Source organism: Mesoplodon bidens (assembly GCF_964165515.1).
Source record: "Mesoplodon bidens genome assembly, chromosome: 13".
Taxonomy (NCBI): Eukaryota; Metazoa; Chordata; class Mammalia; order Artiodactyla; family Ziphiidae; genus Mesoplodon; species Mesoplodon bidens.
In genome coordinates this window covers 47,397,938-47,415,039 of record NC_138169.1, presented here as the reverse complement: position 1 = coordinate 47,415,039, position 17,102 = coordinate 47,397,938, and the positions used below count along the sequence as shown (strand labels likewise).

The 17,102-nt window shown below is 41.1% G+C and overlaps 1 protein-coding gene across 3 annotated transcripts in view; it reads right to left on the bottom strand.

Moving 5' to 3' along the window:
• Positions 1–17,102, bottom strand: part of RNF125 (ring finger protein 125) — a 103,869-nt gene that overhangs the window by 55,365 nt on the left and 31,402 nt on the right. For 2 of the 3 annotated variants that reach the window (XM_081253442.1, XM_081253441.1), the window contains exon 1: positions 9,796–10,048. The exons of the other annotated variant lie outside the window; for it this stretch is intronic. The gene's annotated coding sequence lies outside the window, so the exon portion shown is untranslated. Of the gene's footprint in view, positions 1–9,795; positions 10,049–17,102 lie in introns of those variants that run through there. 3 annotated transcript variants of the gene reach the window in all.

Here is a 17,102-nt window from a genome sequence, read left to right as displayed (position 1 = left end):
CCAGCAAAATGAGAACTAAATAAGCTCATTTAATTTTACTATTTTTTACCTGTTTAAGTAGTATAAGCATTTAAACAGGAGAAGTAGAGTTTATGTAAGAGCACATTCCAGAGAAATTAATAATGGGAGCTCAAATGAAGGCAAGGAAAGGACTTAAGGAAGTCTCTAAAGCAGAGCTGGCTGGCTGATAAGCTAGGACCATAGGAAAATTCCTAGCTGAAAAATGGAAATTAGGAAGGAGACTGCAGTTCTCAACATTTAGATCAGTTCTGTTTTATTTCTTCTGCTGGTTTCTTCACTGTCAACCAGAATATAAATCTGGTCTGCCAGGGGCAAATACCAGGTCAATTCTGTACATCTTATTCTAGTCTTTCTTTCTCAGAGACTGGTTCTGCTCATCATAACCCTTACTCACGGACAGGAAATTTCTCTATATCCAGATAGATCAACCAGTCATGATCACTGCACTGAGTGACTTACAAATCAGTTGCCTGCCTGAAATAATAATAGCTATTATTTATATGCACCACAAACTGGAGTAAGGTCATTACTTTCATTATTTGATTTTATCCTCCAATAACCCTAGGTTGCTGCAATCTGCAGGGAACAGAAACTGGACTCAAGACTGCTTAAACAGTAAGAACTTGTACTGGCTTACAGAACAGGAAGAGCAAACATAGTGTTGGCTTCAGGCAAGCTTTCTCCAGGATTCTGGCTCTATTTTCTTACAATTCTGTTCAATTCTATATGTCAGCTGTGTTCTGAAGCTGATTTCCCTGGTGGTGTGGAATGGGTGCTGGTAGCATTTGGGGCTACTTGTGTTCTTTTTGATGTATGGAATGAGAAAGAGATTTCCTGTCCTTCCACTAGCAGAGCAAGGAAAACCTTTCCCAGAAGCCTCCATTAATTCCTTTGTATTAGTCAGAGTGGGCTGCCATAACTAAATATCATAGACTGAGTGGCTTCAAGAGAAGAAATTTATTTTCTCACAGTCTGGAGGCTGGAAGCCTAAGATCAGAGGGCCACCATAGTCAGGTTCTGGTGAGTACTTTCTTTCTGGCTTGTAGACTGCTACCTTCTCTCTGTGCCCTCACATGGCAGTGAGAGAAAGAGAGAGAAAATGAGAAAGAGAGAGACAGAGTGTGCAAGAGTGCTAGCTGTCTGGTGTTTCTTCTAATAAAAGCACTAATTCCATCTTGAGGTCCAACCCTCATGGACCTCATCTAACCCTAATTCCCTTCCAAAGGCCCCACCTCCAAATACAAATACAAACACCATAGCATTGAGGGCTTCAACATATGAATTTTGTGGGAACACAATTCAGTCCATAGTGTCCTCCTTCATATCTCCTTAGCCATCCTGGTGCAATCATTTGCATTGAGAATGAGATTCTCGTGATTGGCTTAGATGGATCAGCTGAGGTGAAAAGAATGTGGGGGCATCAACCACAGAGCCTATGGTTAAGTAGATACATTTCACAAATCAGAAGACTGTATCTGAAAGATGTTAAGTGAGCAGCCAAGGTCATGAACATAATGAGTGGGAGAGCCAAGATTCAAACAGCTATTTACAGGTATAATTTACATACCATAGAATTCACCATTTTAAAGTATAAAATTCAGGGACTTCCCTGGTGGTCCATTGGTAAAGAATCCACCTTCCAATGCAGGGGATGAGGGTTCGACCCCTGGTTGGGGGACTAAGATCCCACATGCCATGGGGCAACTAAGCCTGCGCGCCACAACTACTAAGCTTGAGGGCCTCAAAGAGAGAGCCCACGTGCTGCAAACTACAGAGCCCACAGGCTCTGGACCCTGCGCCACATGTGCCGCAAACTACAGAGCCCACATGCCCTGGAACCCATGCGCCACCACTAGAGAGAAGCCCAAGCGCCACAACGAAGAGCCTGAGCTGCAACGAAAAGATCCCGCGTGCCTCAACTAAGTCACGTGCCCCACGTGCTGCAACTAAGACCAGACGCAGCCTAAATAAATAAATAAATTTATTAATTAGTTAAAGAAAAAAAGACAATCTATTAAAAAAAATAAAGTATACAGTTCAATGGGTTTTTTAGCAAATTTATACAGTTGTGCAACCGTTACCAGAACATTTCCATCACTGCAAAAAGTTCCCTTAAGCTCACGTGCAGTCAATCCTCACTCCCACCTCCAGTCCTAGGCAACCACTGATTTGCTTTTGGTCTCTACAAGCTTACAATTTCTGAAAATTTCATATAAATGGAATCATGTATTATGTGGTCTTTTGCATCTGGAGAGCCAAGATTTAAACTCAGCTGATGCCAAAGCCCTTGTGCTTTACACTACATGATGTGTCACTTGTTTGCTTTTCTAGTTTGCAGCTTATCTGTCCCTTCTAGTTTTAGAGTGTTTTCTCTTTTGATAGCAGATACCTTGCCCTGGCCCTTGCAGCCTGCGTGGACAATCCAGGACCCCGAGTGCCGTGCCCCATCTTGGCTTCCAGGCATGGAGGGCCAGGCCCAAAATTAAATAGCTTCCCACTGCTCTTTGGACTTCGACTTAAGGTCTTTTTACAAAGTCCTTACTTTTAAAAGGTCTTTAAGAAGCCTTACTTTACTCCTTACTTCTTTGGTAGAATGCCACCCTTCCACTTCCTGAAATCTCCCCTCCTGTCAAATCCAGCTGCTTGCAGAACTCCAAACAGACCTTCCATTATTAGATCTCCCTGCATTTGTTCACGCTGTTCAAACTGACTGGAGGCCTCTGATTGGATTTCGTGACCCTCCTGGTGGAAAAAATAGAAACTTTGAAGTAAAACACTGTGATTTATAATAAGAAATATATATTTGGTCTGTATCCCTGTTTCTGTTTCACAGAGCTCCAAACACTCTCGGAATTTCCTAAGGGATAAGAACACTAGGAGCATCTTCTGTTATAGAATCTGTTCTTTTATCTTTGGTTCCTGAAATAGCTCCAGCGCCATGAAGGTGAAAGGAATGTCTTATTATTCACAACTAGTCCCTTTCAACCACACCTGAACTTATTACTTTTGGAAAGCCTCTCAGGATGAGGGCTGGTTGCCAGGGGAACCAACCATGATTAGAGGGTTGGAACTTTCAGTCTCATTCCCCCAACCTTTAGGAAGGGGAGAGGGGCTGGAGGCTGAGTCAACCAACAACTGGGAATGATTTAATCAACCGTGCCTACGTAATGAAGTCTCCACAAAACCCCAAGATGATGGGGTTCAGAGAGCCTCCGGGTTAGTCAACATGTGGAGTTGCTGGGAGAGTGACACACCCAAAATGGGCATGGAAACATGGAGCCCCTTCCCACATACCTTGCCTTATGCATCTCTTCCATCTGGCTGTTCCTGAGTTATATCCTTTTATGATAAACTGGTAATTTAATAGGTAAAGGGTTTTCCTGAGTTCTATAAGACACTCTGGCAAATTAATCAAACCTGAGGAGAGGGTTGTGGGAACCTCCAATTTATAGCTGGTCAGTTAGCAGCACAGATGACAACCTGGACTCTCCATTGGTGCATGCAGCGGGGGGTGGGGGTTGCGGTGGGGCAGTCTTGTGGGACTCAGTCTGAGCCCTGTTGAAATAAATTTCTAGGACCAAGATGGAGCCGCTCCTGCCCAAGGTACCACATCAGCAGAAGTTAGATAACTTTCATGTCCCTGTAAATGTTCCGCTTGATCAGGATTGCAGTATATCCAGCCAGCCAATCTCCAACTGCCAAGAATCCGTAATGATTTCATTGTTCTAAATAAAGTCAGATATGCAATCTCAGCCAATCAGTTTAAGCCAAATACTTTTTCCTTATTCCCTGATTGACCTGCTAGCCTTAAAAGGAAATCCCCAAGTTCCTAGCCAATCATGCCCTGTTTCCATGTTGCCTCTTCTAACATTCTATAAAGCTCAGTCTTGCACATACACCCCTTGGGAAGAGTGCTCCACTTGTGAGGCACTGTTCTCTCATCCATGAATTGTTTTCCCTTGAATAAAGGACATCCTATTCGTTACTAAATTGTTTCGTCATTTGACAGTGCTTAACTTGTGGGATCTGGTGCTATCTCCAGGTAGATAGTGTCAGAATTGGGTTAAACTGTAGGACATCCAGCGGGTGTCCCAGAATCCATTGGTGTGCAGAAAACCCACCCATCTGGTGTCAGAAATGAGGTAGTATTGTCATAGAGTATTGAGAGGAGGGGAGACACAAAAAGGGAGTATGTTTTTTCCTTTACAGAACCATTTGGTTTTAAGCCCTTTTGCTATTTCCTGGCTGAGTGACTTAAAACAAGTTGCTAAAACCTTCTGAACCCGTCTCCTCCTTAGAGGACCATGGATACTAATAATTATTTCATAGGTTTATTCTGAGAGATCAGAATCTGCATGTGCAAATGCCTGACAAGTAACGCATACTTAATAAATGTGAAGTCCTTCAGGACCAGAAGTCCTACTTCCTTCATGAATTTTCTTTCATCTTCCCAACCTAAACTGGTTACTCTTTCTCTAAACTGTCATAAAAATCACAGCTAACACAATTGGTTTCATGATTAACCAGGCCTATGTTGTGATAACTCTTCTGGTGCTGTCTTGGATTACTATTTAAAACTCATAACTATTTAACTTTCCAATTAGATTATAAGCAACTTGCAGTCTCTGCATTACATAGCACAGTGTCTTTCCCAAGTATTTGGAAAGAATACCCAGTACAGAACCATCTCTTCTTCAGGCATACTTCACACCACTTTAGTATGCTCAGTAAATAGCAGTCATTCTCAACTAGGAAGCTGACAACAGAAACAGGACAGAGGAAGACTATATCCCCCTGCATTTGGAAGGACTGCAGGAGTCATTGTGACTAAGGACACAGACCTTTATTGACATTCTGATGTGGATGTGGCTGTGCTCACTCTGAGATTCCCAGTAACTGCAGGGGCAGCTTGCTTACCGTCCTCCTCCCGCAAGTGGTCCTGGGTCACAGTTCCTATTTCAAGCCCCTGTTGCCCTCATTTATAAAGACGGCTTCTGCCTCGGTTCCTAGATCAAAAGTTGCTTTTCTGGTATTCCAAGCATCCCATACCAAGAATGACATGATCATTAGTCCTAAGCAGGACCTTGCTGAGGATGCAAGGGGATGCTATTTATACTTATGTCAAGACAACAGGCATCACTCAGCACTGTCCAGGCCAGTTATCCACACTTCCCCTGGTACCGGATCTCTACCCTGCATTTGCCCGTCCTCTCCTTGAGGACCAAGAGCCTGTCCCTGAAACCCAGCAACAGATCTCCCAGACACAGATTGCCTTAACCTGAGGACACTGTCCTTTGCCCTCCTGGGCTGGACTTCCGTTGTTAGCTGAGTCAGACCCTCCCACCCTCTTCCTAGGGGAGTGAGTTTGGCCAAGTCCCAAGATTAATGCCTGTTTTACTCTGAGAAAAGAGCTGTGCTTCCTGTGATTGGGCAAGTGCTGCTGTTAATCCAGTTATCTGGTTAAAGTACAAACAGTCCTCAAATAAGGGACAGGGAGCTTTGCACTGACAGGCTGCTGCCAATTCCACTTATGCTGGAATCTACAGCACTCCCAGCCCTCCTAAAGTAGGTCATTGGGTCAGAATGCTTTGGGGAGTTCCAGCAGACCACAGTGTCACCTTGGCTATGACTCTCAAGCAGATTCCCTCCACCCCAGCTTTTCTCCTGGGGGTCCATCTCTCTGCCAAGTCACAGACTTGGGTTTCTCTAACTCCTAGTTTTAGGCACCACTTGATACTAAAATACTTCCTAAGACACCTCTGTCTATCACTGTAATTTCTCCTTTAATTAGAATCATTTTCCTTGGAAAGCCATGTTAAAAATGCACATTGAGGGCTTCCCTGGTGGCGCAGTGGTTGAGAGTCCGCCTGCCGATGCAGGGGACACGGGTTCGTGCCCCGGTCCGGGAAGATCCCACATGCCGCGGAGCGGCTGGGCCCGTGAGCCATGGCCGCTGAGCCTGCGCGTCTGGAGCCTGTGCTCTGCAGTGGGAGAGGCCACAACAGTAAGAGGCCCGCGTACAGCAAAAAACAAAACAAAACAAAAAAATGCACATTGACTTGAGTGGAAAGAATGCCAAATATGACACACTGCTTTGGGGTTATTAGAATACTGATACTTCAACATACAGATGGCCAACAAACACATGAAAAGACGCTCAACATCACTAATTATTATAGAAATGTAAATCAAAACTACAGTGAGGTATCACCTCACGATGGTTAGAATGGCCTTCATCAAAATATCTACAAACAATAAATGCTGGAGAGGGTGTGGAGAAAAGGGAACCCTCGTACACTGTTGGTGGGAATGTAAACTGGTACAGCTACTATGGAGAACAGGATGGAGGTTCCTTAAAAAACTAAAAATAGAGCTACCATATGACCCAGGAATTCTACTCCTAGGCATGTATCTGGAGAAAACCAGAATTCGAAATAATGCATGCACCCCGATGTTCATTGCAGCTCTATTTACAATAGCCAGGACATGGAAGCAACCTAAATGTCCATCGACAGAGGAATAGATAAAGAAGATGTGGTACATATATACAATGGAATATTACTCAGTCATAAAAAGGAACGAAATTGTGCCATTTGCAGAGACGCGGATGGACCTAGAGATTGTCATACAGAGTGAAGTAAGTCAGAAAGAGAAAAACAAATATCATATAATATCGCTTATATGTGGAATCTAGAAAAATGGTACAGATGAACTTATTTGCAAAGCAGAAATAGAGTCACAGATGTAGAGAACAAACTTATGGTTACCAAGGGGAGGGGGTGATGAACTGGGAGGTTGGGATTGACATATATACACTACTATGTATAAAATAGATAATTAATGAGAACTTACTGTATAGCACAGGGAACACTACTCAATGCTCTGTGGTGACCTAAATGGGAAGGAAATCTAAAAAAGAGTGGATACATGTATACGTATATCTGATTCACTTTGCTGCACAGCAGAAATGAACACAGCATTGTAAAGTAATTATACTCCAATAAAAATAAAAATAAAAAAAGAGAGGGGACTTCCCTGGTGGTGCAATGGGTAAGACTCTGTGCTCCCAATGCAGGGGGTTCGATCCCTGGTCAGGGAACTAGATCCCACATGCATGCTGCAACTAGGAGTTCTCATGTCGCAACTAAGAAGTCCACCTGACACAACTAAAAGATCCCGCATGCCGCAACTAAGACCTGGTGCAGCCAAAATAAATTAATTAATAAATATTAAAAAATAAAAAAGCATACTGATACTTCAAAAGACAAAGCTTTTAAGGTGGAGAGGGGGTCTCTACACACAATTTGCCAAAGAGTTATCAGTATAATTTCATCTCCTTGAGGGTGTTTTTGGGAGTAAAAGGACAAGATTATAAAAGTCCAGTTAAAAAAATCTTCCTTGAAGTAATTTCAGTCCCCTTTTACTGGTCTGTTTCTCTCTTTGGTGATCTCTCCACTTCTGGAAATTCAGGTAAATTCAATTCAACAAGTATTTATTGAGGTCAACTTTGTGCATGCTATTATACTAGGCACTGGTGATATCAAGAAGAGGAAGAGAGTCCTGGCCTTCAAGAAACTCGGGAAAGAATTCCGCATTCCCTATTCACAGAAGGTGTTATCTACTCCCACGCAGTCAAAATTTCAGCCCCTACATGTTTTAATTTCATTTCAAAGTTATATAACTTATATACACACACATTGTTAGAAAAGCAAAAGAATCACACTAAAGATGATCCACCACCCAAGCGTACCTACTGAAAAAGAATAAACTATACATGCCTCTTTCAGGGAGAATTTCCTGCTAGGTTGCAAGTGCATTCTAATCCCTATGTCTTCTAGAGATTTTTTTGGTTGTTGAGTATCTATGTATAAAGTAAGCTTCAATACAACTAGATTCACATTTATAGTAAATCCAAATGCATAATTCCCTCCCACCTCTTTCAGGAGCCAGAGAAAAGACAAAGAGAGCAGGAGAGACTATCACAGATGTTTTGATAAAGCCGAAAAGCCACCACTTGCATGAGAGATGAAGTCATTCCACTTTTTTTCAAAGGGCACATGAATTTGGGTAAACACCAGTGGGCATATTTAGAAGGAACAGAAGCAAAAGCCTTCTAATTATCAAGTTTCTTAAAAATAGAATGGGCTGCCTTGACAGATGGTGAGTTCTTTACAAGCTTTAAACAAAGCCAAAGCTAGACAACCTCTAGAAAGTAGTGCTGTAAAGATAAAGATGTCTATATGTTTTCACAAGGCATCTATGGCCCAGATTCAAGAAAAGGAGGGACCCTTGAAAGATTCTGGGCCAGTTGAATGGCACTGAATGTTTTAAAGGTCTCCTTTTTTGCTGGTCTCTAAAATACCAAGTATGGAATATTTATTGAATGAACCTCATTCTCTTGGGAGTGGAGGGAACTTGGTAAGACATGATGTTATCTATGTGATTACCCAGGTTTGGAAACTCCCAAGGAGGTGTTAACACTGGGATTGCAGATCAGGTTAACGGGCTCTGCTAACAGGAAAACTCACATCTGGAGGAGTGACTCACGTTAGGCTGAAAGGCTGTTGCTTTAAAAAAGGAGACAGAATCTGGGACATTATTCAAGCATTTAGAACAAAGTTTAAACCCACACTGGGACCAGTGCTTGGGTATTCATCAACTTTGCAAAGGAAAACAAAATAAAATTGAAAACAATCTGGTGAGATGAAGTAAGGAAAAGAGTCAAAGGTATATTTACATGTTTGTGAAGTTGTACTTTTTTTTTTTTTTTTTTGCGGTATGCGGGCCTCTCACTGTTGTGGCCTCTCCCGTTGCGGAGCACAGGCTCCGGACGCACAAGCTCAGCGGCCATGGCTCACGGGCCCAGCCGCTCCACGGCATGTGGGATCTTCCCGGACCGGGGCACGAACCCATGTCCCCTGCATCAGCAGGCGGACTCTCAACCACTGCGCCACCAGGGAAAAGAGGCTAATTTTTTCATGAGCATCCCTAGTGATTCTTGTGGATGTTAAAGTTTGAAAACCACTGCTGCTAGCCCTCTTGAATTACCCTGAGTACTGGTAGCCCCCTTTAGCTTTCTCCTCTTGGAGCCCTGCCCCTCTCAGGACATTCCTCTTGTTCAGTTCCTTCTTTTTTTTCTTCTGCCTCTGGCGCTTCTACCCCTCTGCAGGTAAAGCAAAAGAACCTGCACCATCCTGAGAAAACATACTTGGACCCCTTTTCCTGTATTTAAAAAAAACCCTGTATATTGGGGAAAAGCTGGAATAAAGTACACACACCCTAAACAGAGATCGTTCTTATTAATAAGGTCAAGAGTACAGTGAATGAAGCGGAATGTCTAACAGTCACTATAGTACATACATACGTCTTCAAGACTTGGACCTAGAGCTTTCCTTTCATTTCTCAGAGATATCATTGCTAGCAGTGACTTACAAAAGCAAACAATGGAAGTCCTTTCATTTTTCAGATTTTCCCAGCTCTCATGAAATATGCTTATTTATCCACCTAATAATATATTATTATTTTTGCAAAAGTAATACACATTAGAACAACATAAAGGAAACGCAATGAAAAAAAAAAAGTCCCTCCTACAGTAACCCCAGCAAATGACACACCACTGTGGCCAGTTTATCCTCCAGAGATACTCTATACATGCCAACCATATAAATACATAACCCCCCTTTTTTACACAAATAAAAGCGTATTGTATACAACATTGTACACCTTGCTTAATTCATTGAACAAAACATCTTATTGATTGTTGCAAATCAGTACCTCATTCTTGTCAACAGCATATCCACTATGTTAAAATATAATGTAGTTGTGGTTCCCCTTCTTTCACTACATGGGTGAAAAAGTGTCTTGCAAAGATACTGAGATCTCTTTGATGACTGTAATCAGTCTGTTTCCAGGCTTTTCCCACTATGCTTCCTTCAAGGTATGCTCCAATATAACTTCAGTGAAATAACTGAGGATTATTTAACCCCTATTATTTGGATTCATCCTAGGTAGATCATAGGTTCAGTCAATAATATTGCATAGCTCACAGGTAAAAGGAAGACTACAGGGTACAGAGGAGGGGAAATTGCTAAATCATACCCCGGTGTTTGCTAAAGCAATGCTTCTTTCAACTTCAGGTTGTGACCCATGGATAGATTGTGAAATCACTTTAGTGAGTTTAAAAATCCAGCATACATTAGAAAGAAAAGTAGAATAGAAAAGATGTGCAGCCCATATAAAAAAGGTAGGTATTATTTTATGAAACATTTCAGGTTTACATTTACAAGCATGTGTGTAGTGGTTTCTGATATGAAATATATCCCTAGCTGAAGTCACAGTAAAAATAAATTTGAAAACCTTTGTCCTCAAGCATACTCCTTGGAAAAATAAATCCTTTAAATCTGAAGAAAATGTAAGAGGTTTGTGGTGTTAAAAGATAAACTCAAGCATGTTAAAAATTTGAAGAGTTTATTTGAGCAAAAATTGATTGGGACAGGGCAGCCCCAAACCGGAAATGGTTAAGAGTGCACAGCCAACAGGAGCCGGGGAAAGACTTATATAGCGAAAGTGCAGAAGCAAAGAAAGGAAATTATTTGATTGTCTATAGCTTAAAGCCTAGGTGGCTGTTTGTAAATGGTTGTCCTTAAGTTTCAATTTCCTAACTTTGAGGCATTTACAGGTTTAGATTTCAGTTTGCTTAATAGGCAGACAGGGCATAGAGCCACCTGTCTAAGGGCCTCCATGTTTAATTAATTTAACAATGGTCAAATAAGTTTGGCAAAGACTGAGAACCAATTTGCCTTTTGGAGATTCAAAACTCATATTAGCATATTACAAGCCCTGTAAGTCTTTCAGTGAAGAAATGTTTAACTAAACATTTTCTAAAGATTGGCTGCAGAACTTCTTTTTTTTTTTTGTATTTCAGGGATAACATCTATTAACATCTTTCGGCCCTGGTGTTGGGAGAAGCAAGCTTTCGTCTGTGCTGTCATGGTCTCTGATTTCTACTGGCAAGTTGTCATCTCTGAGAGTGCTAACTCCTGTCCAAGTTTGATCTACTTCAGTCTAACCCAAGTTATCACCAAGAGGGGACTGTGGTGTGTGCGTGGAGAGAAGTGTAGGCCACTGGCAGTAAGGAAATAACAGCATATGTCGATCTGCTCAGTCGCATTCTGGTACTCAGAATCAAACTGCTCTACCATGTCTTGCTTTTCACTACTCATTTAAATCCCAGGGTTTCTTCCAGGTCTGTGGCTAAGACCTCTTCCTAAGCTTCCTCCAATCCAGGCATGTTTAGGGAACTAATCTGGAGCCAGAGTGAGAGATCCCAGGGCCTTCCCTTGATAATTCCTTCTGCAGCTCTACTGCTATTACATAAGGAGATCTGAATTAAGACTTACAAGTGACTCAGTAACTAACTGGACTGAGATATTGTAAACTTGGGCAAGTTATTTAACTCTTCTGTGTCTCCAGTTGCCATATATAATATAAGGAGGTTGGACACTGATCTCAGAGATCTCATCCTGAACCAATATTTGGGGTTTAATCTGGTGGTTTTGACCTTTACAGTAATCCTGAAACTTCTTCCCTCCAGCATTTTCCTCCCTTCCTCTTTTTTTGACTTAATTTCCAGGTGTTTTGGAGTCTGCCTTTCGCTAAACATTGTATCAATGGCTGGAGATAGGATGGTTAACATGATGGTGAGTAATTTTTATATCCTGTTCCCAGCAATCACCTGCTTGGACAAAATGGTGATTCCTAACTCTGTCTGGTCACTATCATTACTGCAGAAAACATTTTGTTCATTTCACAGAAACATCTACTCTGCTAAAACAAATAAATACATGACTCATATTTACATTAGAAAATAGATCATGCCAGTTTCCTGTTTGGGAGGCTTCCTCAAAGAACACCCTGCTTTGTTCCCTTGGAGAAGAACAATGATATCAGTAAGTGCTGCCACCTTATAGCAACAGCTGGCCAAGTACTATATTCATGATCTAAGTCCTAGCCAGTGGAATTCTGTTCAGGCAAGACTCACTTCTGAGAGGCTGATAGACTGATTTAAAATTGAGTTAGGGACTTCCCTGGTGGTCCAGTGGTTAAGACTCCGAGCTTCCACTGCAGGGGGCACAGGTTTGATCCCTGGTCGGGGGAACTAAGATCCCAAATGCTGTGGGGCGTGGCCAAAAAAAAAAGTTAAAATTGAGTTAAATGAAAGTTGTTACTGATGCTAATACAACTATTCCTTTAAAAGGGTAGAATATCTATGTTACACCTAACTATCAAATATACTGAGAAGGTGGATACAAAATTAAATGTCTCATAAACCTTCAAGTCTATTCTGCAAGTTTTCTTAAAAACACACACGAAACAACAAGCAAAGAAGGGAATACCCTGGTGGTCCAGTGGTTAGGATTCCATGCTTTCACTGCCAAGGGAGGGCCCAGGTTCGATCCCTGGTCAGGGAACTAATGGGGAACTAAGAGCCCGCAAGCTGTGTGGCGTGGCCAAAAAAGCCAAACCAAACCAAAACAAAGAAAAAACCAACCAAGCAAAACATGCTGGCTTTTCGGTAAGAGCATTCAGACATACTTTTGGAATGCTGCTACATACACGGTAGTCACTGTAAAACTTTCTTTTTTTAAATTCCTAATTGTTATATGACCTTAAAAAAAGTATACTCTCAATGATGGAAGATAATAGTTGCACTGTACTTTGTACTGGTCAGATCACATGTGGGACACTGCGTTCAACTCTAAGCACTGCATTTTTAGAGAAACACAGACAAATGAAAATATTCTCAGAGACGTGAGGGAACTTAAAATCATTGGTAAATGGAATTGCTAAAGAGGGTGTGTATTTTGGGACCAGAGAAGAGCAGATGATAAGGGCACAGAATAGCTAGCTAGCTGTCTTTAAATATGTAAAAGGAGGTAGCATTCTTATACATTGCTCTGGAAAGCAAAACACAGACAAAGGGTAGCCGTCAGAGGAGGCATATGTTAGCTTAACCTAAGCTGTAGATTAGATTTTTGCTTTGGTATTTGATCATTAGAGGTAACCAAACAGAGGCTAGACTATCACCTGGCTGGAATATTGTAGCTTTTAATTTTTTTGAATATTAGATTTTATGTTCCTTCTTTCCCTTTGGTCAGTGTGAAACCCAGAATCTGATGAAGGAATTAGGCCACATAGTACAATTCTATATTACATTTGAAAAGGTTACCTGGTACAATTTGATACAGAACCTAGGTTTTCTTTGGAGCCATGTTTCTCATAGCTCTACACTAATTGCAAAGTTGTGCCTGATCTTATTCATATTCCTGATGTATATTTCCAAGCATAAGTAGTATAAAATATCTCATATTATGACCTCAAGGACATAGTTTTGAAGATATGTATAACTTGCAGTGCCAGAAATGTAACCTTCCAGCTTTTTAAAAATTGAAACTTCAAGGGCATTTTCTTGAAATAGATTGAGCTCAACTTGCCCTGCAATTTTCTAGAAGAAAACCTGTTATCAATTTTCAGAGAATCATCCCAGGAAGTGCTCTCTGACTTTCAGAAGTAGGATGAAAATCACATCCTGCGGGCATCACATCCTGCGTGTGGGCAGAGTGCCTCTATAAATCATCAGTCATGGATGCACTGCTCTGAGTGAGGGCTGGGGGCGTGAGTGACAGGACAAAGTCAATGAATACAAGTGGGGTGAGGAGGGGGTGTGGAGAGGGACATGATGGGAGGGTGGAGTTCCGCAGAAGGGGAGAAGGACTAGCAGTGCCTCTGCAAGCAGTGGTTACAGCCTGAAGCAGAGCAGCTGAGATTATGCACAGATACCTGCAAGGAGACTGTGGAAAGATTGAGTTGCCTTTCCTTTCCAGAAGAGCATTTAGATGGATGAAAGCAGAATTGTATACTCTCAGATTTTAATCCATTGGTGTTGGAGAATAGAGAAGCCTACAGATTCTGATGATGGTAAAAATACTACTTTATATTTGAATATTATCTTATATTTTTCAGTTCTTTCACATTTTATGGGACCAAATAAAACACTGTAGAGACTTAAAATATTCTTGCAATTTTTGGACTCCCAAACCTGTGTAATGGCTGCCAAATTTTGCATATCCAATGTCTTTGTAGGGCCAGTGAATTTAGTGGGTATCAGGGATGATCTCAGCATTTTATTTTTTCAGTAACTAATACAAAGACCATGTGTCCAACTTCATATTCTGGCCCATTGTGTAGTTTGGAAGTTAGAGCTAGTTTTGTGGTGCAGAATATTGTCCAGAAGTAAATTTGGCCAGGACATTGACTTGATTGCTTAAAAACATGTGCAGGAGGTCCAGGATGCATTTTATAAGTTTGTTCTGGTTTACTCTGATAAACCTTATGGTCATATGGTTTTAAGACTGGTGCCAGTGATTCCTCAAACTAAAGCTGAAATGTTGGGCTTCCCTGGTGGCGCAGTGGTTGAGAGTCCGCCTGCCGATGCAGGGGACATGGGTTCATGCCCCGGTCCGGGAAGATCCCACGTGCCGCAGAGCGGCTGGGCCCGTGAGCCATGGCCGCTGAGCCTGTGCGTCCGGAGCCTGTGCTCCGCAAAGGGAGTGGCCACAACAGTGAGAGGCCTGCGTATCACACACGCACACACACACACAAAAAGCAGAAATGTTAAGTATTATTTTTCAAATCAATATTCTTCATACCTTGTGGTTATTCTCAGAAAACACAACTCTATTATTTCTCAAATACAATATTAAGGATTATATTCAGATTCATGTATCAAGTATTTATTGAGGAGAAAGTCAAAATACAAGTTATGTACGATTTATGTCATTATAAAGAGTCATGGCAACAGAAGGGGTATAGCATATAATAGATAAGAGTATGGAGTCACAGTCTGACTGTCAGAGTTTAAATTTTAACTCTACCACTTACTACATGAGATTTCTTGGGTGAGTCAATTAATTTCTCTGTGCTTTGTTTCCCTCAGTTGTGCACTGGGCATAATAATAAGACCTACTTCTTAGAATTGTGAATTTTCAACGAATTAATACATGTAGAACAGTCTGAAGAGGACCTAGCCTTGGTAAATGCTCTGTAAGTTGTAGCTATCATCATGCAAAGATTTCTACTTGGATTATAAGAATTCAAGCAAAAGTTTCCTTAACTTTTCCATATGTTTTGAAGCATAGTGAAAGAATTTTATACCTTAGATCTTTTTAGAAATTACACTTCTTGCTGTTTCAGAATTTCAAATCAGTGGACAAGTGTAAATATAATAATGTTTAGATATGTAAAGTGAAATAATTTCATTTAAAAAAGTGAGAGAACTTAAGTATGTGTAAAAATGAGAGAATTTAGGTATATGTATTAGATTAAGGGACTTGCCCAAGATGTGAAATACGAAGCCTGTATCAGGGATTCTGTCTTCCGATAATCTCTAGAGCGTTGCGTAAGTATGTAAACCATAATCTGCAAGCAAAAGTAAATAAATACCCAGAACCAACATTGGATCACAGATGTTTTTAGCACTTTTGTACCCACTGGTATTTTTATAAACGTGGCTTTAAATGCAAGATGAGTTAAAGTCCAATGTGACTTTAAGTGAGTTGAGTCATCTTAGCTTCTGCAGAATGTACTCAATTGCTTTTCCATGACAGCAACCTTAAGAGAGTATCTATACATAGGCAAGGTAGAATGATTATCTGGGGAAAGCAAACCATATAATTCAAACCAAATGACACCCTTTGGTCTGAACTTTCTGATATAACTATGACTAAATTGGTTGTTCTTTGTTTTATTTTGTTTGTTTTATTTTGGAAACTGGGGAATCAGCAGGAAAAGTGGATGAAGGAAGAACTAACTTATCCAAACAATTGTCTCAATTTTCTACCCAGGGACAGTCAGTGTTGACCCTTAAAACAGATAATAGAAAATGCTGTGGAAGTGTTTTGCCCCAAAAAAGGAACCCTAGCTTCTGTCATTTCACTGTTGTAGCATAACTTCTATTTAAATTTTGTTTTAAAGTATTGTCATTATTAAGATGTTGATTTTAAGCTGCTATCAGCCAAAACCTATACTTGCAGTGTCACTACCCTGTCAGCAGAAAGCAAGGCTAGCACATTGATTTCTTTTTTTTTTGTATTCCTGTTTTTTTTTTATACAGCAGGTTCTTATTAGTCATCAATTTTATACACATCAGTGTATACATGTCAATCCCAATCTCCCAATTCATCACACCACCACCACCACCACGCCCGCGGCTTTCCCCCCTTGGTGTCCATACGTTTGTTCTCTACATCTGTGTCTCAATTTCTGCCCTGCAAACCGGTTCATCTGTACCATTTTTCTAGGTTCCACATACATGTGCTAATATACGATATTTGTTTTTCTCTTTCTGACTTACTTCACTCTGTATGACAGTCTCTAGATCCATCCACGACTCAAAAAGTGACCCAATTTCGTTCCTTTTTATGGCTGAGTAATATTCCATTGTATATATGTACCACATTTTCTTTATCCATTTGTCTGTTGATGGGCATTTAGGTTGCTTCCATGACCTGGCTATTGTAAATAGTGCTGCAATGAACATTGGGGTGCACGTGTCTTTTTGAATTGCAGTTTTCTCTGGGTATATGCCCAGTACTGGTATTGCTGGATCATATGGTAATTACATTTTTAGATTTTTAAGGAACCTCCATACGGTCCTCCATAGTAGCTGTATCAGTTTCCATTCCCACCAACAGTGCAAGAGGGTTCCCTTTTCTCCACACCCTCTCCAGCATTTGTTGTTTGTAGATTTTCTGATGAAGCCCATTCTAACTGGTGTGAGGTGATACCTCATTGTAGTTTTGATTTGCATTTCTCTAATAATTAGAGATGTTGGGCAGCTTTTCATATGCTGCTTGGCCATCTGTATGTCTTCTTTGTAGAAATGTCTATTTAGGTCTTCTGCCCATTTTTGGATTGGGTTGCTTGTTCTTTTTTTTTTTTGCGGTACGCGGGCCTCTCACTGTTGTGGCCTCTCCCATTGCGGAGCACAGGCTCCGGACATGCAGGCTCAGCGGCCATGGCTC